General features: G+C 32.1%; 2 pseudogenes; one reads left to right on the top strand and one right to left on the bottom strand.

Annotated features, from left to right (window-relative positions):
- Positions 1-5,492: 5,492 nt before the first annotated feature.
- Positions 5,493-6,659, bottom strand: LOC129303613 (phosphoprotein ECPP44-like; annotated as a pseudogene).
- A 14,385-nt stretch (positions 6,660-21,044) lies between these two features.
- Positions 21,045-24,212, top strand: LOC129302072 (uncharacterized; annotated as a pseudogene).
- The last annotated feature ends 541 nt before the right edge of the window (positions 24,213-24,753 follow it).

Genomic DNA, 24,753 nt, shown 5'->3' with positions numbered 1-24,753 from the left:
AAGTTAAGGTAAAAATCAATGAGTTTAAATTGATATTTTCTTCTTGAAAGTCTGCTTAACAAACACAAACACGTTTAAATTATAAAACTCAAAAATAAGTTTAAATGAATGGCAATAAAAAAATGACATGAATTTTATAATAAATATTTTTTCAATGTATTTTTAAGAAAAAATATCAAAGTTTAAATTTCTATTTAAAAAGAGAGTCTATATATAATTATTATTATTTGTAAATTATAAAAATTTAAAATAAATTAATAAATTATCAAATATTAAAAAGCTCGAATACATTGATAAATAACAAGATATTAAATTTAATTTTTTTAACATGTTGATAATATTACATGGCTAATTATATCACTTGTGACTTGTGAGTTACAAGGGGAGCCAGACATAAAAAATTAAAAGCTCCTTGGTTTCATTGGCTTCTATTTAAATAGGCTTTTTGACAAAAGTTCCTTTATTATTTCATTAATAATACAACTTTTAATTCTTTAAATTTATCTCAATTATTAATTTAGTTTTTAAATTTAATTTTTATTAATTTCACCCTATATATTTATTTTAATTATCAATTTGATCCATATTATTTAAAAATGAGGTTATATTGTTAAAATTTGATAACATAAAAAATAGAATATTAATGGCAAACCGTGTTAATTAATAAAAAAGTATAATTATTTGGGTCAAAAAGGTAGATTTTATAATTTTTAAAAACAAGAGAATCAAAATACAATATAAGTGATTATATTGATAAAAAGTAAACTGATTTGAGGGTTAATATGTTCTTATTCAACTATATATACATACTAGATCATCAATATGTTTTACATATTAGGTTATTTTAAGAATTTTAAAATTTAAAGGACTCATATGATAATTTTAAAAAAAGTATAAGGGATTAAATTGATAAAAAAATTAAATTTAAGGGACCAAATTGATAAGTAAGACAAATTTGAGAGATTAAAAATTTACCTGAACATCATTCCATATTTTCTAACAAGCATTTGAGACTCAAAATCTTAGTTTTGAATCTTATCCAAATATAACCTAAATTATATTTCTTTAATTCTATTTATAAGTAACTTTCAACATGTTTCTGTAAAACAATAAAAAAATGAAAACTCATTAATTTTGTTAATTGCTCTCACAAATGTATGGAATCGATGTAGTAATAAGTTTCCGAAGTATTTCAAGAGTCGAACTCAGAGAAAAGCAAATAACCTTGTTATTTAATAAAACCAACCAATTTTAAATAGGGATTTAATAATTAATAAAAGAATGCATATAATAAGCTACCATAGAAACAATAAAATAACTGATCAAATAAGTATCGTGGATCAGGATTCACCTAATGGAATGTCTTATTCTAATTTAGTTATTTATCTCCTCTTTTGTTTACGATGACAATTGTTCATAAGGCATCGTGATCACCTCTCTATATATTAGAGTGTGTTTATCTTAGATTGAACTAACTTTCACTAATTCTATTAAAATCTTAAACAAACAATTAAACTACAATTTAAGTCACCACAGATCTTAAATTATTTCCAATTCAATTATTTGCATATATTTTTCTAGGTTTAGGTAAATTATTCGCATCTCAATTCATCAAACCATCCATAAACATATCATATAACGACTGTCTATATCATAAAATAATTAAATAGAGAGAGATAAGTATGAATATAAATATAAATTTTCATAGTCAAAAACTTGTGTCTAACAAGAAAAATAATAAATTAAATTTAAAAGAGAAGATCCATCACAATTAAAGTAACTCCCTATCATGATTGAGAGTTAGAAAAGTTCATTGAGTTATTGCAAAACATCTAGATAAAAGACATAAACCAAATTCAGAAAAGAAAAAAGAGAAAAATTTTTAGCTCAAAAGAACTCCTTTAGACAACATGTTATGTCTCCTAGCTCTTTACTGTAGAATTGGATTATCTAAACAAGGCTCCTTGAGATTTCTTATATAATTTTCCTACCATATGAACCTAAAAGCCTATCAACCCAAGTCTTTTTGGCAATTTTATTTAAATTATCTTCATTTAGGATTATTTTCGTAGCTGCCACATGTCTCTGATTTTTCATTTGCCCAAGGTGTGTCATTGTAATTTCATCTGCCTGCAGTCGAAGCACATCGCCCGCAATTGTGTTTTATCATCCATGGCCTTGAACAAAAGTGACAGCCAATTATAGAGACTTCAATCAGCGTTTGACTAACAAGGCTAGTCACTTTGCTCTCAAAATCAATTCTAAATTAAACTTTAGTGTAGGTAAGAAACAACTTAGGTCATCTTCTAAAAAGCTTAGCCAAATTATTTTAGAGGTTATTTATGATGCTGCAAATTATAAATAAGAGTGATTCAATTATTTATCAAAGTAACAAACTAGTGAAAATACAACCAAAAATTGAGATAGAAAAATGAATGTGTGAACTCCTTATGTATTAAAGTGGAGCCCTAAAATTTAGATGTGTGAAAGAATCCTTATCCTCAATTATTTATGGCATTTTCATTTTGTTACCCTCTGTGGCCAAATTGGATACCTTAGATAGACTAACCAAGGGTGATAAACTAAACTAGTTCAACTCACTAATCCATCAAGTAATATCTTAGTTCATTTCCCTAGTTGAGTTTTTTAATGCCTAAAGTGTTTAATTAATTTCCAGTAGATGAGTTGTGACAATGCATGTTAGATTAGGTGACAAAACTATGCAAACCCTTTCTAACCTAGCCTAGATCCTAACCCACACAATTATGGACGCAAAATCAAAGGCAACCAATGCTAGAAATAAACAACTATGTATTTATTCCATTGGTTTGAAAGTATATCACATGTTCATCAAAAGGAAAATAATAAAGCCAAGCATTCTCATTACAAAAGATATGAATTCCAACTAGAATTACAAGTTACCAATGTATCAATCATAGGCTAAAAATCAAAACATTGTGTAAAATGAGAAAGCTAGATTTTAGAGGTATCTTAGCCATATGAAGCCCTTGAATTCATCCTCTACTCCATCTTCTCTCTAGGATCTCATGTAGACTTCAACCCTCAATCCCCATCTTCAAAGCTTCCATGGATTCTCCTAAGAGGCCAAACCACTTCATCTCTTCCGGTGGTTGATTGAAATCTCAAGGTTGACACAAGGGATGGGATGAGAAGGATGAAGTTGATCTTGTGTGATTTGGTTAAGGATTGAGTGCGTTATGATGGAAAGTTTGGAGAGAAAATTGGAAGAATGGGGGGGTGAGAGAGTGAGAGAGAGAGAAAATGTTTGAGTGCGTGAAAATGTGTGAAAATTGGAAGAACAATAGAAAAAGTAAGAGAAAATGTGAGAAAAATAGCGAGTGGTTGTAGGTTTTCAACTCTTTTGCCAGTTGGCCGAAACTAATTTAAATTTTAGAGAGAAATGGCGATGATTCCAATGCTACAATTGATCAAATGTGATGCACCAATGCTTAGCTTGCACCTCCTTTACTCTTCACGTGTCAAACCATTATGCTCTTGAAATGCTTGCTTGCATAGCTTAGCATTATGTCTTCATTAATTCCTTTAATTATACCTAAATCACAATTTAATCAAATAATTAATTCAAGTACAGAATGACATTTGGTAAGAATTAGTTAATTCAAATTAGAGAAAATATTTTCTAACTTTTTATAGTGAGTCAATATTACCATGCGAGATTAGGGCAGAACCACGTTGTGCTTGGAGGGGGCCGTGGCTCCCAAGCTCCACCGCCTAATAATACAAGAAATTGTAGAGTATCCAATTATAAACTACAAGGTTCTCATTTACGGTATCATATAATTATGGAGAGTTCCATCTGAATGTTTATGTGGCGTAACAAGGTAATATGTTATTGTTGATGCGTCATATTGCAAAGATAATGAGGCATGCATTAATTAGGAACTACAAATTTTAGTAAAAGGTGTTGCCTTGCATATGTTTCATGACAAATATATGTAGTCCCTCTAATCATATTTACAAGGCAAATAAGAAAATATTTTTTTATTTCTATTTGTTCATGTTGAATAATAAATACCAAGAGATATGAGTCTCAATTAATAATAAAAGGATCTCGAACTCCCTTATCACATTTTATTTGGATGTAAAAAGATACAAAACTTTGGTAGAACAAGTGTTTGATTTTATTGAAATGTGAAAAAATTACAAATCTAAACTGAAAGATTAACTAATAAGCTAAAGGACCAAAAAAGTATAAAATGCGAGTTTTTCATTGAGTATTGACTAATTTTTTCTGTATCTTCTTTTGCTATTTATATAGTGTTAGAGTAGCGGTAGCATCTTCCTTAAGACCTAGCACGTTTTGTCGAGGAATCAAGGATCTCACAAAACTCATAGTATGATCTTTATTTCCTGCTCTCCATTTTGATAATCCGCCTATTTCACTGAGATACTAGGATGTGAGGTCCATAGATTTTGGTATTACTTGAGATCGTATACTTCACTCCAACAGTCTAATATTTGTAGTTGACGAAATTTTGACATGTTTACTTATTATAACTTTTATTGAGTATCGAGGTCGACTCCTTTTGTTTGTATTGGACTGACATTTAAATTACTCAACTCAACTAACCCTGTGACCTACCTTAAGTGACGTTTTATATTTTAGTCCAAATACTATTCATAAAGTATGTCATTAATATTTTTATCATAAATTTATCATTTTATCTTTATTAATTATTGGTGAGAGAAAATATATTATTAAAATATGTATATTTAATAAGAATAAAATTAAAAAATATATTATTTTTTAGATAAAAATTAATTAAGTTTAAAATTTGCATGTATGTATTTTATTAAAACATGTTAAAATAATTTATAAATATTAATATGAAGGAAGGGTTTTATAAAACTTTTTTGTACACTGGAATGCGCGCATGTTATGCCGTAACCCATGGCGTGGCGGGCAAGGCAGAGGCACGTTTAGCAAATGATCGTGCCAGTAAACTAACGCGGGAACATTGGAACCGTAAACCCTTTTAAAAGTTAAAGCAAACATAGCTCGCAGTCTCTCAGTTTGGTTAGTGATTACTGTTTTTGGTGCGAGGCCGAGGTGGAGGACACCACTCCTCGATGGCTTCTTTCAAATCCGGCATATAATTAACACTATACACACAGATACCTGCATTCCAGAGCATCTTTCTATCGATCCATGACCCCACCCCAAGATAATATTTAGTGGACTTATCATCACGTCACGTCCCATTCATCGTTTGCGCCTATCCACTCAGCGGATCACGCTTCTAGAAATGTAACACTCGTCAGTTAACCATAGTCAGTGGGAGCCAATCTATACTAGTCAGTAAAATAAGCGCCAGCTAAAACATTCTGTCATAGAGTTACTTGCACTTAGGATTGTTAATTTATTATCAAGTAGTAGTTTCTCTAACTAAGTCGCTCTCCCCTCCTAAACCAAGTAAATACATTTAACATTTTGGATTACATCAGTAATCTACACAAATGAAATACTTTTTCATTCCCGTTCAATACATTGCTTTCCGCTACAAACAGTTGATACGCAGGAAATTAAAAAAAAAAGCCCAAAAAAAAAAGCTTACAAACTTTACACATGTATGGAGTATGGACACACACAGTAATCCAAAATGAACACAGCACACCAACATCAATTATTCATGTATTCTGAAAAGCATGGTCCGGAATTCAGTGATCACCAACACCCCTCTCTTTCTCCTTCTGCTTATCTTCCTCTGTCGTTGGGTGATAGCCAGGAAGCTTCTCTTTGATCTTCTCAAGTATACCCTTCTTCTCCTTCGATTCCCCTTCCACAGCCACGTTAGCGTCGGTGACCTGATGCTCCCTGAAGCCGAGGGCGGTGGAGCAGGGACCTCCTCTGTCTTCTGTGCTGACCTGGCAGCTTCTCCTTAATCTTGTCGAGGAAGCCTTTCTTTTCCTCAGGGTGGGATGGATCCGCCTCCACTTTCTCATCCGGCACCGCTGTGTCCTCGTGCTTTTTCTTCTTCCTTGTGATCACCACCCCTATCTTTTCCTCGATCTTCTCTTTCAGTCCTTTCTTTTCCTTCTTCTTCTTCTTTCTCCCCGCCTTCCTCCTCCTCATCGCTCGACTGCAACATATATCGTCAAGCACAACGTAACAAAATTAAGCTCCCCAAAATCCACGATCAAGACGTGTAAACTATAGTTTAGACTTTTCATTCACTGTGAACAACAAAATAAACGAAAAGGGTACTTACAGAGCTAGAGCTGCTGTCGGATCCGTGTAGCTTTTCCAAGAGGCTGTGCTTCTTCCCTGATCCCTCCTCTTCTTTCTTCTCTTCCTCTTACCTACTCGTGCTCGTCAGAAACCTTGACCTTCTCAAACTCGGTGCGATCGCCTCCTCTTGAGGCTTCTCTTCTTCCTTCTTCTTCCCGAGTACATCAAAAGGCCACGGTCCTTGATCTCTGTCTCAGTGGCGTCCTGCTCATGGATCTTGCTCTGGTTCTCTTCCGCCATATTTACTGTTGACGAGTGATTAACTTGAACAGAGGAAGCAGATCAAATCAAGTATATATGAACAAGAAAGCAGACAGATCAACAGACAGCAGTGAAGATCAAGTGTATCTTGGGTGGAAGTGTGCGCTGAGCTGATTAAGAGCTTCGGCAGTGCAAGAGCCTTTATAGTGGGAGAACGCGCATCAACGCGACTAATTATATTAATTATTGATAATTAATAATCATTATTAAGAAAGGAGAAGATAAAGAGAAAACGGTACTCTTTTCCTATAAATTTCAAGAAATTTTTTTAAAATTAAATTTTTATATAAAATTATTTTAATATCCATCAATCATTTAAAAAATTGTGATTTTCAAATCATTTTACTTATCAAAAAAAATTATAAATATTTATATTAAAATTATAAATTATATAAAATTAATTACGAATGAGTATTAAAATAATTTTACACATAAATTTAAAATAATTTTTTTTTTTCTTAAACCTTGCTGTTACTTTTACCTGTCACTTTCCTCATAAAAATTATAAAATACGGGAGGGCTCGTGGCTACAGAGAGGTGGATTATTTGTCTGGACACCAAATTTTTGGGATTAAACATTTTTTTAATATTTCACAGAGTAGATGTTTTTATTGAGTAATTTGTAGCCTTTTGTTTAATACTCTCTTTATCTTAAATTATAAGGTATATTTAAATAAAAATTTTACATATTAATAAATTTTATTAAATACACCTAACAATTTTATCTTTTTAAAATAAAAATATAAATTTTTAAAAATATTTATCATTTAATATAGTAAAAAGAAAAGTGATAGAGATTAATTATAGAAAGAGGGGAATATTAAAATTGACGTATTTAATAAAACCTTAATGTTTCATCTTACTTCCTCCATTCCTATATATAAAATATTTTTAATTGCATCACATAAATCAATAAAGTTAGTTATCAAATAAAAACACACCACAACATTTCAATTTTGACTCTAACTATTATAAATAAAAATTAAATTTTTTTAAAATAAATTGATGAGAGTAGTCATTTTTTTCTCTTTTTAATTTAATAAGGATATAATAATTCATTCATTAAAAAATGCTAACAACTCTTTATTTTAAAAATAAAATAAGGTTTTATTTGATTTTTTTATATATAGTAACGAGGGGCGTATGATACTATCAAAAAAATTGTTGATGATTTTATTATATAATATCAAAAAATAAATTTTAATTTGAAAAGGACAATATACACAATGATGGTTCTAGTTTATGAGGATTGTTTAATATTTTTTTAAAAAAATATATTTAATAAGTTTTAAATGTTAAGAACCTTGCGTTATTCAAGTCAATCCGAACTTAAATATATAGAGATTGTAATTTTGGAAGACCGACGTCTGCAATAAGTTCGTAGGAGAAATGGAAGTGTAATCTTACACGACAGGAATTATACTCGTCAGCTCTTGGAAGACACGTAGGGAATGTGGGTCCAAATGGGTCAGGTACCGCGCGAGTTGGGGGGTGAGGTCCGCTCCGTGCTTTCTCTTCTTTCCCCGCCATTTTTCAATCATGATCATTCATTTCTTTTCTCTCTCTCTTTCTTTTCATTTTTAAATTCCCACCATTCAACAATTTATAATAAAAAAAATAAAATATATATTTAAATAAAATGATATGAATGGTGAAAATAATTAAATAAGAAAAGGAAGAGAAAAGAAGGACAAAAAGGAAGGGCGAGGAAGATGAAGAGGACGAGATGAGAGAGAAAAAAAAAAAAAATGTCGGGCCAATAAAAGAGGGGACACGTGTAGAAGAATGTTGGGAGTCTTTAAACGTGGGACCCGAGCTGTCGGTGTTGAAGAATCGGCGTGTGGGAGAAGTAAGTGGGTTTTCCAGAGTGTTGCTGGTCGGGAGTCATTCTATTTCAGGCCCCACTCTCTTTCTCGGGTGAGATGAGACTCCATTTTTTTAATCCTCTTTATGTGTCGTTGGCTACCCATACCATACCTTACTCTTTGACAACCAATAAAGAGGGGGACACGTGTAGAAGAATGTTGGGAGTCTTTAACGTGGGACCCGAGCTGTCGGTGTTGAATGAATCGGCGTGTGGGGAGAAGTAAGTGGGCTTTTCCAGAGTGTTGCTGGTCGGGTGAGTCATTCTATTTCAGGCCCCACTCTCTTTCTCGGGTGAGATGAGACTCCATTTTTTTAATCCTCTTTATGTGTCGTTGGCTACCCATACCATACCTTACTCTTTGACAAGTGGTCGGCTTGGCAGGTTTTTATTTTCTCCCGGCTTCAAAAATAGTTTTAGTTCTTTTGTTTTTATCTTTGAAAATTATATTTTTATCATTCAGTTTAAAAATTAACAATAAGTAGTTAAATATCTTTTAAGATACTATTTTTTTAAATTTTTTTACACAACTTTATGAATCCAGTGCCGCGAGATCATATTTAAGCATTACCTAATTTACTTAAAGTTAGTTCTTTCTTGGAACAAGTTAATTGACTCTTTTTACTTTTTTATTTCAAAATGTAATAATAATGATGAAGATGTTGGAACACTTATAAATATTATGAATTTACATGACTTAATAAGTCCAGATATATTGATATTTGTGATTTTATATAGATCATAATAGATAGACTACACAACTGAACTCAATGTATAAAGACACAACCTACAATCCTATTACTATCAATTATTTTTTATTTTTTAACTGATTGAGTCAAGGATGATATGAGATGATTAATAAATTAATTTATGAAGGTAGTTATAGATCTAGTCTATATAAATCAATTAGTCCATAACTCAAGCATACTATATACTTTTCCACTCTCTCCGTTGTCTCTAAACTTATACAAACTATGATGATCAATGGGTTTTATGTCTGCTTATATTCAAGTGATGTCTCACATTCAATCATGAATTCTTTAAGCACGCACGTCACTTTACTTAATTTTATTTATCTTATATGAATTGAGATACTAGAGTTAATACGTGGTATTATAGCTTTGGTTATGAGCATTAAGTTATATGCCTCAATTCTCCTTATATCCTTGTTATTGAAGATGAGTATGAATATGAGATTTGAATGTACTCATTTATACACCATGACATTCTGTTCAGGGGCATGTTGCGATCAAATATAAATTTGATTTATTATTGTGTTCATTATTTGGTTTGGATATGGATTTTTTTTTGAAAGTATGTGAACCTCTTACTGGCTTCATTCTCTATTTGTCGTGGTCATATATGGCACCATCATCTTCTATTCAGGGGCATGTTGTGATCAAATATAAAATGTGATTAATTATTGCGTTCATTACTTGGTTTGGATGTGAAGTTTTTTTTTTTTTTTTTGAAAGTATGTGAACCTATCACCGACATTGTTCTCTCCTCCTTCATTGCATCTTCTTCGTAGTTGCTAGCATCTCTATGTTGCTCATGGAGCTTGTGTCTCCACATTCTCTGTGTGTTGTTAGAGACGAGTTGGTTGTGCACCGCTAGGGCTGTCGTCAAAGTTGCTGGAAATGGTTGCAAAGAGGTTCGGTTTTGCTAGAGATTCTCCTCTGCTTAACGTCATCTTTGGAGTCGCTAGAGAAAGGGTCGACATCATGGTCTGTACCTTTACTCTTGGTCGCTAGCGTTGTCTCCCCTGGCTCACAGTGCATGCCATCACTTCGGCTTTCATGGTTTGCAATTGTAGGAGACCTAGAAATTGGGTTACAGCGATTCGGTTTTCGGTGTTAGGCCCAAATGAATCCAGGCTTGATTAATATAAAAAAAGAAGAAGAAGGAAAGGGGTAGTTTTGGTAGGCCAACGTTTCACCTAATGAAATTGGTTATGGGCCCAAATTGTATGGGCCTTAACCAGTGTAACAAAAAAAATCTATAAATTATGTTCAATCACAGGTTAAAATTACCTTCTTAGCCCATGGTTTCTAGAATTATTCTGCAATCCCAATAAATTTCTTGAAATATAGTTTGACCTTAACTTATAGAATTGGGTTTTGACCTTAAGTCTCTTTTAGAATTACATTGTAATCCCTAGACACCTTTTAAATTTCACGTAAGTCATAAAATTTGTTCTCTAATTCCTAAAATAGCCTAAGGGCTTTAGAATTATTTTATTTTATCTTAAGGTCATAAAATTTATAATTTTGTGAATTATTGGTGACGCTTAAGATCATGTAGCATTGATAATAGACATACCCATAAGTATGACATTATTAACGTGATTTTTGATGGTGGATTTGGGTATAGGAAAATAGCACTCCTTTGATATGTTAGATATTTATTGTACCTTATGGGTATAAAAATATTTAATGTATTATTTTATATGTATTTTTGTATAAGCTAAATCTTTATGGTTTTTGAGTATTCTTGGAGTATGATTATAGCAGCATAATTAATAATTGCTTATTAAAGAATTATGTGTTATAATTACGTTGTACATGCATAATTAATATTTTTTATTTTCTATTTTGGCAATTTTATTTCTGCTTGATGTGTTAAATATTTATTGTATCTTATAGGTATAAAAATATTAATGCATTATTTTGTATGCATTTTTATATGAGCTAAATCTTTATGGTGTTTAAGTATTCTTGGTGTATGATTATAGTTGCATAATTGATAATTGCTTTTAAGAATTATGTTCATAATTATGTTGTGCACGCATAATTAATGTTTTTTATTTTCTATTTTGCAATTTTAATTTCTGCTTTTGCACAACTATCCTTTATGAAGGATCTCAATAGGACTAATTATGATTATCAGAAAGAGTCATTGAATATGTATCTCATCATTTTTGAGAAAGATTGGGCTTTGAGAGAAACCCAAGCCTGTAAATCTTTCTTTCAAATCCAGTGCTTTTTAAAAAGGCCTTCCATAAATAATAAATTGAGTCCTAACCATTTGTCTAGTGATTATCAAGTGCAAGGGTCCCGGCCTTCGGGGGGGAACCGGATCGAATGAGGAGTCGCCATCAAGATTTTGAGGTAAATCTCGGGAAACCGATTAAATGGAGGATAAGGGTGGTCTGCGAAATTAGAGAATAAGTTCGGGAGTCGGTTGAGTATGGGGAAGGTGTTAGGCACCCCACAACACCCATTCGTCAGGATGATTACCTAAAGTTTGTTGTGCTCTTTAATATGGTTTTATAATATTTTAATTATCCCTTTTATTATATTCATGTGTTTCAAAAAAGATAAGAATTATTTGAGAAATGTTATTTATTACGAGGGAGGACGAACTTGACTTTTACGAGGGAGGACGAATATGAAGTGGATCAAAGTCTACGTAGTTCGGGCTTAAAAGTTTGTTGGTGAAAATATTTTCTTTTTGAAGAGAAATTAATTAGAAATAATTCACCATTTTGTAAATAAAAAAATTTCTGAAATTTTGATATGTGTGTTTTAAATTGCAAAAGGTAATTTAATTTTAATTATTTTCTCCATTTTTAAATTTTTGGAATAAAGAAAGAAAGGGTTTAACATTATTTTTCTTTGTTTTATGATTGGGAATTTTAATCGCAGTACCTGCAGAACCTTATTGATTCATACGATAATGCAATTACTCTAAATATCTGTAGAGATTTTAAAATCTCACACGATAAAAGAGTTTGGCCATTTATTTATATTCTTATGTACATTTTTAAGTATAATAATTTTTAGCATGTAGATATATGTTTTGAAAAATTTTAATCAACATACCTGCAAAGCCTTATTGACTTATATGGTAATATGATTATCCTAAATATCTGTGGAGATTCTAAAATCTCACACGATAAAGGAATTAAATTTAAATATGTCTTTAACTTAATTAGTTTAATATATAATTTATATATATATTTTTAAAAACTTAATCGTTATATCTGCAGAGTCTTATTGACTCATACGATAATATGATTATCTTAGAAGTCTACAGAGATTCAAAAATCTCACATGACTAAAAGATATAATTGGTGAATATGATTACAAGTTAAATGCATTAATTTGATTAATTAATTTTTAAATTATGTATTATATGACTATTTACAAAATAAAAATTGAGAATCACTATATCTGCGAGGACTTATTATCCCACATGATAATGTGATTAATTTAAATCCTATGAAGATTCTTAAAATCCCACATAGAACTTAAATGAATTATTTAGATTATAAAAAGATAGTTAGTTTTAACGGTTGGTCATTGAAACCATTGATTATACATATAAATTGGATCTCTATACCTGTAAAATCTTATTAATTTACACGGTATGAGATCATTTTAAATGCCTGTAGAAATTTTAAAATCTCACACGGCAAGTTAATAAAATAAAAGAAATCTTCTCTTATTCATTTGTTTTTTAGATGAGAATCGAATTCTCTCCTCTTAATCTTTTATACAATTGTACATGTTGATAGAAAGTGCCAAACGGTATGAATGTAACAATATTATTGACAAGTAAAGGACCTTAGGATTAATGGAGATAAAAAAATCATGCCCATACATATTACTATGTCTTTTCATGCTTGAAGCATATTTAAAACCCAATTCCAAAATTTGGCCTAATGACCACACACATTTTTTTGTTTGAGAAAAAGTTATAATGAGAATATGCCCATAATTATGTGAGGCTTGCAAGCAAAATTTCATTTATAATCTCTTCATCCCTCTTCTTCACTTTTCTTTTCAAACAACAATCATTTTATTTATTTATTTATTATTATTTTGTCAAAAACACTACAAGTCCATACTAAAATTTGTTCATGGCAGCAAGTCCAACCTCCATATGAAGTCTCTCCTTCTTACTTTAAAGAAGTGTTATGAATATGAAAAAGCTAAATAAATGATTAATTTCAATGAAACTAAACCGGATATACAAATAACCGAGTTCAAATAAGCATAACTCATAACACAAGAAAATGGGCAGATGGACAGGAAAGCATGGGAAAGGATTTTTATCTCTACAACAATGTAAATAATTAATCAACAAGGCATTTACCGTTTTTGAATCAGAAGAACTCTGTCTCTGTCTCTTTTCGGTTTACTCTTTCTCTCCGTTTCTCTTTTGGTGTCTTGGATCAGTACCCCTTTCTCTTTGTTCTGCGTCTCTGACTGGGGTGGGAATAGCAGCTCGATGTTCTCCTTCTCCTCTCTTCTCAGACGTCTCTGTTTCTATCTTTTTCACCCTCTGTTTTCCAGAAAAACTCTTCTCCTTCACCTCCTCTCTTGCCTTAATTACAGTCTTTCTCAAAACTCTCTCTTCTCTGTTACTGTTTTTTCTTTCTTCACCTCTGCTTTCTTGTTCAGCTTTGAGTTCCCCCTTCTCTCCTCAGTTTCAGTCTTTTCTCCCTCCTCTCAGTCTCTATTTTTTTTTTCGGTCCAGCCCGTGTTCTTCTTCCTTTCTTGCTCTGTCTTTCAGCCCCTTCCGTCTTTTCCTTCCTCTCCTAGTCTGAATACTCTTTTATACTCTCAGTCTTTCCCTTTCGGCTTCCTCTTTCTATCCTTTTCTGCTGCTCTTTCTCTGCTCTGTTTTCTGGTGTTTTTCCCGTGCATGTGTAGCTGTGTGTCTTGCTTTTTCTGCTACTGTGTTTACGTGTGTGCTCACTGCTCTGTCTCCTTTGTGTTTGCGTGCACTTTTGTATTTTCTTTCTGTGCATTTTCTGTGTACATCGTCTCTTTTTTTTGTGTGTGTTCCTTCTACCTTCTGTGTTTCTGCATGTGTATTACTGCGTCTTCTATTTTGTCTACGTGTGTCTGGCTTTTTCTTTTTATTCTGCATTTACTTTCTGCGTTTTCTGTTGTTTGTTTTTGCATGCTTCTGCTCATGTGTGCGTTTTGGTTTTCTTTACGTAAGTTTCATGTGTGTTGGTGCTGTATTCTCTGGCTCTATCTTTTCCTGCTATACGTGTTTCTTTACTGGTGTTTCGTGTTTCTGTTTCTGCTATTTCTGCTTCATGGCCAGAAGTATGTGTGCGTTCATGTTTGTGTCTAGCTGTGTTCTACTTTCTTGTTCCTTCTGCTATCTTCATGCACTTCTAGCTCTCCTTTCTTCTTTTTTCACTCGTGGGTCTGAGTTTTTAGCTCTCCTCTGTCCCTCTTCTTTCTTTTTTAAAGAGAGAAATTTAAAAACATTTAATCCTCAAAAGTTGATTCTTAACATTTTTGAATGGTTGAGATGATTTGGGAGATATTTTAAAAGACTTAAACAAGATTTTTGATTTTATTAAAATTTAATCTTAAAAAGGATTAAATTTTATTTTTGTATTTTTTTTTTTTTGATTATTTATTATTAAATTTAAAAAAATCCAGACAAAATACGGTGTTCACAACTATTTTTTGTTATTGCTTGACAAAGCTTGATATGACAGAGTATCTAGTGTCAGGGAGCATATTCTAACACGTGTTCATTACCACAACAAGCTTAAATCATATGAGATTGACTTGGGTGAAAGTACTTTAATTTACCGTGTCCTTCAATCATTGCCACCAGGGTATATATTCTTGAGGACTTCATACAATTCATAAGAAGCTAAATGGTGTGTTGACCAAATGATATCAATAGTCATTCAAGAAGAGGAAGCTATAAAGAAAAATTTCTCTTACTCAATAAACTATGTTTCTCATGGCTTTAGCCGCAAATCTGGTAGGTCATATAAAATAAAAGGGAAAAAGTTTGAGTCCCCAAAATCTAATATTCCAATTTTTAATAAGAATAGAGATAAGAACAAAGTATTGAAAACCAAACCGATCATTAAATTGTTCAAGACAGTGGGTTAAGAGTTAGTGGTCCAACCGAGGGTCAACCTAAAATTGAACTGGTCTTGGTTAAAATAAATAATATAATTTATATATATATATATATATATTCATATTTTTTAATGTGAAAAAATTAATATTTAAATAAATGAGCATATTCATTTAAAGATAGAAAATTTATAATTTTTTAAAAGTAATAATTTAGTTTTTTAAAAAATAATTTAACACATTCATTTATCATCCTCATATTTTATCACCATGGACAGCATTTAAAAAAATAATAGGAATTATCATTTGTGGTATATGAATTTTTGCATTGCCTAATTAATATATATAAATAATAATTAATTTATATCGTGATTTGTCTTCCTTGGTTCCAATTTGTTCAGCCTACTGTGGCTTTTGCATATTCATTTAAAGATAGAAAATTTATAATTTTTTAAAAGTAATAATTTAGTTTTTTAAAAAATAATTTAACACATTTCATTTATCATCCTCATATTTTATCACCATGGACAGCATTTAAAAATAATAATAGGAATTATCATTTGTGGTATATGAATTTTGCATTGCCTAATTATATATATAAATAATAATATAATATTATATCGTGATTTTGTCTTCCTTGGTTCCAAATTTTGTTCAGCCTACTGTGGCTTTTGAATATAATAATATTAAAATTGAAAGGATCACATGGATAGAGAAGAACCTTGACTTTGCTACTGTCTAATGCCCACAAGCAAAATCCTACTATAGCTGGCCCTTAGCTCCTCGATGGAAGATCTGACATTTTTGTAGTTGAAAAATTACATTTAAGGTGCATTGTTTAGTGTAAAATTCTTCCTTTCTTAACTTTCCCCCCTAAATATCTCTCATCCTCCTCATCTCTATTTATCATTATTGTTCTATGATTTTTTTTAATATGACTCAGCCAACCAAGTCAATCATTCAAGTTAACTGAGTCATATCAAGTTACCCCAAGTCAACCTTGAGTTGATCAAATCACCTAAAAAATGATTCATATGAAAACTAGACTAAAAAAGAGGCTGATTCATTGATTTACTAGTTGAACCGATTGTTTCGATTTGATTTTTCATTCCATGGATAAGAATGAGAAGCTAAGAAAAAAAACTCTTTAAAGGTTATGCAATTATTGCAAGAAACCCAGCCACATCTATTCTAATTGAAGAACAAATAAGAAAGTGAATGTACAATTCTTTAAACTGCCCTTCTAGCTTTAGTTTTTTTTTAGTCTAACACTATTGAAACTTCATTTGATTCATGGTGGCTAGATTCTAGCATCACAGTGCATATTGTGAATTCTCTATAAGGCCTAAGAAACTAGAAGGTTCTAAGTGAGGCACAGAGGTTAATCTTTGGTATCGTAGGAAGCAAGACATCAGTTGAATGCATTGAAACTATTTCTTTATATTTCAATTATAGTCATATTTTAAATTTGAACAATGTTGTTTATGTACCTTCTATAAAGAGGAATTTAATTTCAACTTTTACATTAGATATTTGTGATTATTCATTATTTCAAGGAAATAGGGAAATTTATTCATTTTGATTTTATTAATGTTGGTTATGCTTTATTGATATATAGTTTATATTGATTAGATAAGTGGTCACTTGAATTTCCTAATTTTTAAATTAATGTTGCCATTGGGTATAAACATCAAAGGCTCAACAATAATTTCTCTATGTTATGGCATCGTCATTTAGGTCATATTTTTAAAGAGAGATTGGAACATATGACTATATGAGGTGTCTTACAAGACCTTGTTGAGTCTTGTGTTGATTAAATAAAGGAAAAATTTCCTACTAGAGCTAGAATCAAAGAGGCAAAGAAGTATAAAAATATTTTAGGCCTAATCCATATGGATATTTATAGACCTATTACACTTGCGGCTATGGGTCATTTTAGATGTTTCATCACTTTCATAGATGATTACTCTCATTGTGAATGGATGGAACTGTTACATGAAAAAGGGTGGGTATCTTAATGCATTCAAGAACTTTAAGGCACTACTTAAATTAAAATATGACAAGTTGATCAAATGTGTAAGATCTGACAGAAGAGAAGAATTTTATAGGAGATATACTGAGACTGATAAAAACCCTAGGCCATTTGCTTTATACCTTTAAGAGCATGGCATTAAAGTTTGATATACTATGCCTAGCACCTCACAGTAGAATGGGGTTGCAAAAAGACAAAATCATACTCTCATGGATATAGTTAGAAGCATGATCAGTCACTCTTTGTCAGAGTTCTTATGGGGTGATGCACTTAAAACTACTATCTATATTTTGAATTAAGTTTCTAGCAAGTCAACTCCAAAGATTCCATATGAGTTGTATTTTAAAAAGGCTCTTGCACTAAAGCATGTGTAAGCTTGGGGTTGTAAAGCACAGGTAAACCCTATAATTCACAATAAATAAAGCTTGATATTAAAATTATTGATGGTTTCTTTATTGGATATTGTATTAAATCTCATAGGTACAAATTTTATTGTCCAAATCACAGTACCATGGTTATTGAATTTGATCGAGCTTATTTCTTTAAAGATGCCTTAGACAATAGGAGCTTTGTGCTAAGGCATGTTACTTTACATGATGAAAGCAATGTTTTACCTATGCTTACTGTGGCCACACCTCATGTTAAAAGAAACAATGCTATGGATCAGGATGAAGCTAAAGAAGAACCACCTTTAGAGGATGATAAGGATTTGGTTATTGAACTAAGAAGGTCCTAAAGGATTTACAGGTCTACTATTCCTGATGATTACATGGTGTATTTATAGAAATTTAATTTGGATGCTATTGATAGGTCAGATCCAATACCTTTCCATCAAGCTATTTTTAGCATGCATTCTTCTGAATGGTTAGAGGCTATGAGTGAATAAATTGCCTCTATGTATTGCAATCATGTGTAGGAGCTTGTAGAGCTACTAAAGGATTTTAAACCAATGAGTTGCTAGTGGGTCTTTAAAATAAAGTGAGGAGTAATAGGCAAAATTGATAGATATAAAGTCAGACTTGTATCTAAAGGCTACAACCAGAAAGAAGGTATTGATTACACAGATAACTTTTCTTTGGTATTCACTGAAAATGCTTTTAGAGTGATAATAGCTTTAGTTGCATAGTTTGACCTATATCTTCACTAGATAAATATCAAGATTGCGTTCTTTAATAGTGACTTGTATGAAGAAGTTTACATGACCCAACCTAATGATTTTATTGAATTTGATAAAGAACATTTAGTGTGCAAATTAAAGAGATCCATCTATAGGTTGAAACAAGCCTCTAGACGATAGCATTTAAAGTTTGATAAAGTTATCACCTCGCTCAGTTTTGTTAAAAATGTCTCATATTAATATATCTATCAAAAGTTTAATGAAAACAATTTTGCCATTCTTGTTCTCTATGTTGATGATAACTTGTTAGCCAACAATTCAATGGATTTTCTTAATGACATAAAACACCTATTGTTAGGCCATTTTGATATTAAGGATATAGGTGAATACTCTTTCATTATCTGGATACAGATTCATCATGATAGATTTTGTGATATTTTTAGTTTATCACATACCACCTATATTGAACAGTGGGATAAATATGGGGAAAAAACACAACAGTGAGACATCACATATAACCCACGAGTGAACAGTGAACACCACCACTTAACGCACATACGTGGGGACAAACTCATGACTTACCCTTCAACAAAACACCAATTTGATCAAATTAATTAGGGTATAAAAGTGAGAAGATATTTGTTCACCTCTTAAGTAGAAACCCGTGCCTTGAGAACAACAGTGATGAACAATCCTTTCTCCCTGAAGCCTACCACCAGCACACTTTCCAAGCCCACCCAAAAACAAACATATAATGTCAGACTAAGCAAGTGACCTAGCATACATCACAATGGCAACTAATTAAGATCCAATCAAAACCTTTGATTGACGACACACAACAATCCTGAATGGGAGAACTACCACACGTCCCCTATCCTAGAGATTTAACAATGACAATATACCTATAAATTCAATGCCACCAAATAAAAACACACAAACCACACCACACAATAAAAAATAAAGCATTGGAGAATAAAGAATCAAACACAACAATACCCAAAAGGACCATCACCATCAACTGAACCCATCTACATTAACGCCAAAATGAACCCCCATAACAGATTAATGAAGAAAATGGAGCAAGGAAGAACTATAGCTATGTAATAAGTGGACGAACACACTGCAACCATGTAATTGAAGACCTAATAACCCATGACATTGCTACACATAAAACTAAGTCGGACCTACTTTTAAAATTTCCCCTCAACAACTAGTACCACCTAGCACACGGGACCAAAAATTTAAATTTATCCCTACCAAAAAACCACAACAATGGCTCCCCAATTTAAAATTTAAAATTTAAATCTTGAGAGACCATTGGGGACCAATAAATACTTAACGCAGGGGATTTTCACAAGAGCTATTTATGTATTATCCACCATGATATCCCAAATTGATATAAAAATTTAGAATCTTTCTTTCTTTCTTTTTGTCTGATCATGTGTATATGATACCCATATTTGTTTGCCTTTTTCAAGTTTCATAGACTATATAAGGCATTTAGGCCTAAAAAGGATTTCAACGCACTAGAAGTTTAAAAGAGTGTTTAAATATTAAAAATGAAAAGAAAGTCTAAACATGCTTAGGACTGGATGGCTTGGAACCTTAACCCCTATTAAACTTTAGCCTATCCCCTAATTGGATCTCGTTTGGGGTGTGACTATTTGGAAGCTTTGGAAATGGAAGACTTGCTATATTTTTCAACAGAATTTCAACAAACCGAATGATCCTTTGGTAGTTATCCTCAATACTTAGAAATCCTTTGATATAATTAAAGACTCCATTGAAATTATTAAGGAAGAAACATTGATGTAAGGTGGTAACCTCCTCTAATGGATTAGGTTAAATTTTAAGGCTAATGCAACTACGTCTATTGACTCGAATAAAGCAGGATGTGAGGGTGTCCTATGGGATAGTAATGGCTGTTAGATTGTTGGATTCTCTATATCTCTTGGAACCTGTAGCCCCTTTGAAGTAGAGGAATAGGTGATTTTACAAAATCTTAGAATGGCTTGGGACATGGGCTTCAAGAAAGTCATCGTTAAATTAGACTGTCAAGTTCTGGTAAACATTCTCAAGAAACACCATGATGGGTTATATGCTAGTAGCCTACTCTTCTTGGAAAGACAATATGGGAATTTAATTTCCTGTTCATACTTGAGTTTGTTACGTTTTAGGCTTATGCCTTATTTGTCTAAAAAAAAAATAAAATAAAAGTAAAAGTAAAGATCAATGTGAGCTAGGCTAATTTATTTCGCCACTTTCAGTTGGGCTCGTTGAACTATAAATGCATGGATTGATGAATTGAATCCCATCGGCTTCGGATGAAACTTTTACAAGGGATTTGGCCTATAAGGTTTCTTATTGGGTCATGCTTGTGAATTATATAGATGGAAAGGGAGGATGGATTATGGAATTATTAATGAATTGAAATTTAAAAGGCAAACAAAATTAAATTGCGGTAAGGAAAACAACTAATATAGCAAAAATAGAGCCAATACGAAGTGAGTACTTGTTGATCCCTCCTTCTAGTCCTCTAATCAATTCAATCATCTAGTTTTCAAGTTCTATACTAAAATTGATGTTTCTTTTAGATAAAGTGAATAACAGGGCTTCCACTTTGAGACAAGGAAAGATGGAGGGAAGAGGCTACAATGATAACGTGATCGAATCTAGTAGAGTAGCTATAAGAGTATCAGATTTGATCCAAGCATGATTGGGCTTTTATCTCCTTCTTCTCCACCTCTTCTAATATTATGACTTCAAGGTGCCTCTAACATTTAATTTGTGTCATGTTAAATTATGCGTCGTTTCTTTTTTTTTATATCTTTTTTTATAACATTCCTTTTCCTCTTTCTCCCCATTCTTTTGCTTTCATCTTTTCTTCAGTTAGTGTTAATCTCGGTTTATTGCACCTAGCTTAGTCATTTTACCTGTCATTTGTTTGTTTTGTTCATATAGGTAGTTATATGATTTAGATAATGATTGAAATTGTCAACGTTTTCAACCTCAAATTCTGCTAGGTCGACAGGATTCTTTGCTATTTTGGATCTTTTTTGTCCCAATATTCAATTTTATCATTCTCTTTTCACTTTAATTTATTATATCGAGCTATAAATTATCTTCTGTAATAGATTAGCATGTAAATTAGTTCATTTCAACTTCTTTGTTTAGATTGGTATTTTGATTATTCACAAGCATGCTCCTGGGTAACAATTATACACGTGAAATGACTTTCGTTGTTTCATATTAAAATTCATGAGAAATTGACTAGTCTCTTTCCTTGTACAAAAGAAACATGGCTAATTTTTAATTTAGCTCATGTCTATTGGCCTGGTGTCATGGTAATAGCGAGAGTAACATTTTGATTAGAGTATCATGAGATTATGCCTTATTAGGTTCTACTTTTGAGCATCTCAACTCATGGTTAGCATCCCTTAGCTATTAAATTTTTCTTCAAAATAAGGTAGAACGCTTAGACTAGGACACATTAAGTAACAAATTCAGATTGATAATTTGCTATTTTCTAATCCTTAAAAAAGCATTTCTGGTTCATCCATCAACATACTGGCCAAAAAGATTTGTCTACATGGCAATGGAAAGATGTGGAGTTACTTTAGGTGGGTATCAGATTCAAAGCTTATAAACATAAAGTTAACAATAGTTCTTGGATTGTAAATATTTTATGAAGTTTGAAATGTCACTCGACTTGATCTGGAAGAGATACATGCTAGATGGTTTATTTGGAGTTGAGAACTTGCCTAGCTAAGTTAGTTACTTTTAACTTTTTTACTATTTATAACACGAATACCAGCTTTGAGGTTAGCAACTTAGATGACCTCTTAACCTCATTGTCTTTAATTCAGATTTTAGGAATCATGTTTCTTCTAAAGAAGGAAATTGTTTTTACTATAAAGGCACCGGATTGCATTTGTTTTCCATACTAATAACTCATTATACTTAGATTGATGGGGCGTATATTTACCAATGTTTTGAAACCTGGACCGAACATTGAATCGAAAAGAGCAACGAGTCATGGTTTTCATGGTTCAACCAGTTAGATCAGCAGTCAAACCAATGATAAAAAATTAAATAAAAATAATATTTATATGCACAAATATATAAATAAAACATTAATTTGTTGATCGTGCTTAGGATCTCGACTCTGAAGGTTAGATGCCTGGATTGCTGCAGCTAGCGATAGAAGCATTTCGGCACAAGCTTGCAATCTCAAAGGAAAATGCTGGAGCTAGAGGCACTTTGTCATGTCATGACTCACAAGCTTTTGATCTCGATGCCAAAGGCTGGATCACTAAAACTGAAGGTAGAGGTTGGAGGAGAAGTCATAGATTGAGCCTGAGCCATGGAAGAGAGATTAGATATTAGAGAAGAGAAGATAAGAGAGAATTAGTGATTAGAGAAGAGAAATCACAAATCTAAGCGACTTAGCCTAAATTTCTTTTTTTTTATTTTTCTGCTTTAAATTGGGGGTTGACTCACTCTGATTTTCAAGTCAAAGCTAGTTCTCTCAAAATTGGCCTAGTCAACCCAATTTAAATGCCAGATTGGTTTAACTAGTTGAACCAAACCATTTGTATAACGACTGGTGGTTGGACCATTCGGTCTGGTTTGATTTCAACAACACTGATATTTACTATTAGCGTAATAATTTTCCAATCTGATGGAATTATCTGTTAGTTACCATTAAACGTTTAGTAAGCTTGAAAAGTTATAGCCATTTTACAAATAACTTTAGCTGAATCTGGGATGTGAAGGGTAAAGAAATGTTGACTGAACATTTTAGTGCCACCTTGTTTGTTTTTTCCCCCTCACAGTCACAAAAGATGGATATTCCTAATTGTTTTCACCAATGACTTTTTTGGGTGATAAAGGTGAAAGCTATGTTTTGATTTAAATCATTGACTAAAAAATTAAAATGGACGGTCGAAACCAATTCGACCATCGACCAGTCTGAATTTTGATTCGATTAGCATATAAAAACTGTTTTGGAGGTTAAGTCGAATTGAGCCATTTTGGGCTGGCGGTCGAACCTAGGACCAAGATCAAGCAAGGAACTGGATCAGTTTTTAAAAACCAGACTATTAAAAATTTTCTTTTTTATATTTTTTTAGAAAATGATTAATTTTTTTAATCATTTGATATTATATTATATCTTATGACTTGTTAAGTCATGATAACTTAAAATATTTGATTTTATTTTTAAGTTAAATAATAATTTTATATTTATTTCTTACATCTAGATTATTATATACATATATAATTTCTTAAATTTAATTATTATATCATTGATTTGACTATTGGTTCAACTTAATTGAACCATGCAAACCGTGAACCGCTAACCTTTTTGATTCAATATCTGATCAGATTTTGAAAGCATTCATTTAAATGGAGACAGACAATCGTGTTCACTTGTCTTTGGCAACCACAATTTTTGTACACAGATATTCTGTTGTTGGCTTTCAAATGCTTTTATTTTTAGACTTCTGTGATGAGTTTTTTTTTTTGGATTAGTTTCTCTTTGCATATCGAAGCGTTTTAGAATAATCAGTAGTTAAAAATATTAATGCTTTTTGTTTATTCATTCTTGGTGCAGGGTGGATGTTGTTGTCTTTGTAATATGGGAACTTACCATTTTAGCTTTCCTGGTTTTTTCAGTGGTCTCTCTGTACTTTAGGCACATCCGGCTTGCTTTTATATTAGTCTGCCTCACAATGCTTTTGATACTGTGCATGAAAATTACAAAGCAAATGAGACTGTCAAGGAAAAAGAAACGAAGGATGCTTCTTCCACTGTCAATGTAAAATGATGGCGAGTGTTGATCTTTGGCGTGTTTCCTTTCCATTCCCCTATTTCCGGGCATACTTTGCCAATGACCTTTGTCGTTGGTCCGGCTTCTCTTTCGTCTTTGGATTATGTAATCCCTGATTTTGCCCAAAGCAAGTTGATCGAAGTCTGTTAGCAATGTTTTGGCATCAAGGTTGGCCCATCGAATTGGTTCAGGAAGGCTTTCATTTTTTGGAGATGGGGCATTTAAAGATGTTAGGATCTGGCCTTATAGATATATGCTTCCTTTTGTCATTGGCGATACTGTGGATGTACTATGTAGTGCAACAAAAGCAGGTTACTCTTGGGATCTTTGACCCCACGATAACAGCGCATTCGAATTTTTTTTTTTTTTTTCAAATACGATGGCATGAATGCTTGTTCAAAGATAACACGTGGGTGACAGTTTTAACTTCTCTAAGTGGTCTGAGAGCTGAGATTTTGGATGAAGTGCTTAAATGATATCTTGCTGCTAGGGATTGGAGGTCTATTCATTGTATGAAGAGGTTGAAGCGCGGG

The sequence above is a fragment of the Prosopis cineraria genome, unplaced genomic scaffold (assembly GCF_029017545.1).
Source record: "Prosopis cineraria cultivar Desert tree isolate PC_DT_omini unplaced genomic scaffold, ASM2901754v1 PC2, whole genome shotgun sequence".
In the NCBI taxonomy this organism is placed as follows: domain Eukaryota; kingdom Viridiplantae; phylum Streptophyta; class Magnoliopsida; order Fabales; family Fabaceae; genus Prosopis; species Prosopis cineraria.
This window is presented reverse-complemented; position numbering and strand designations above follow the sequence as displayed.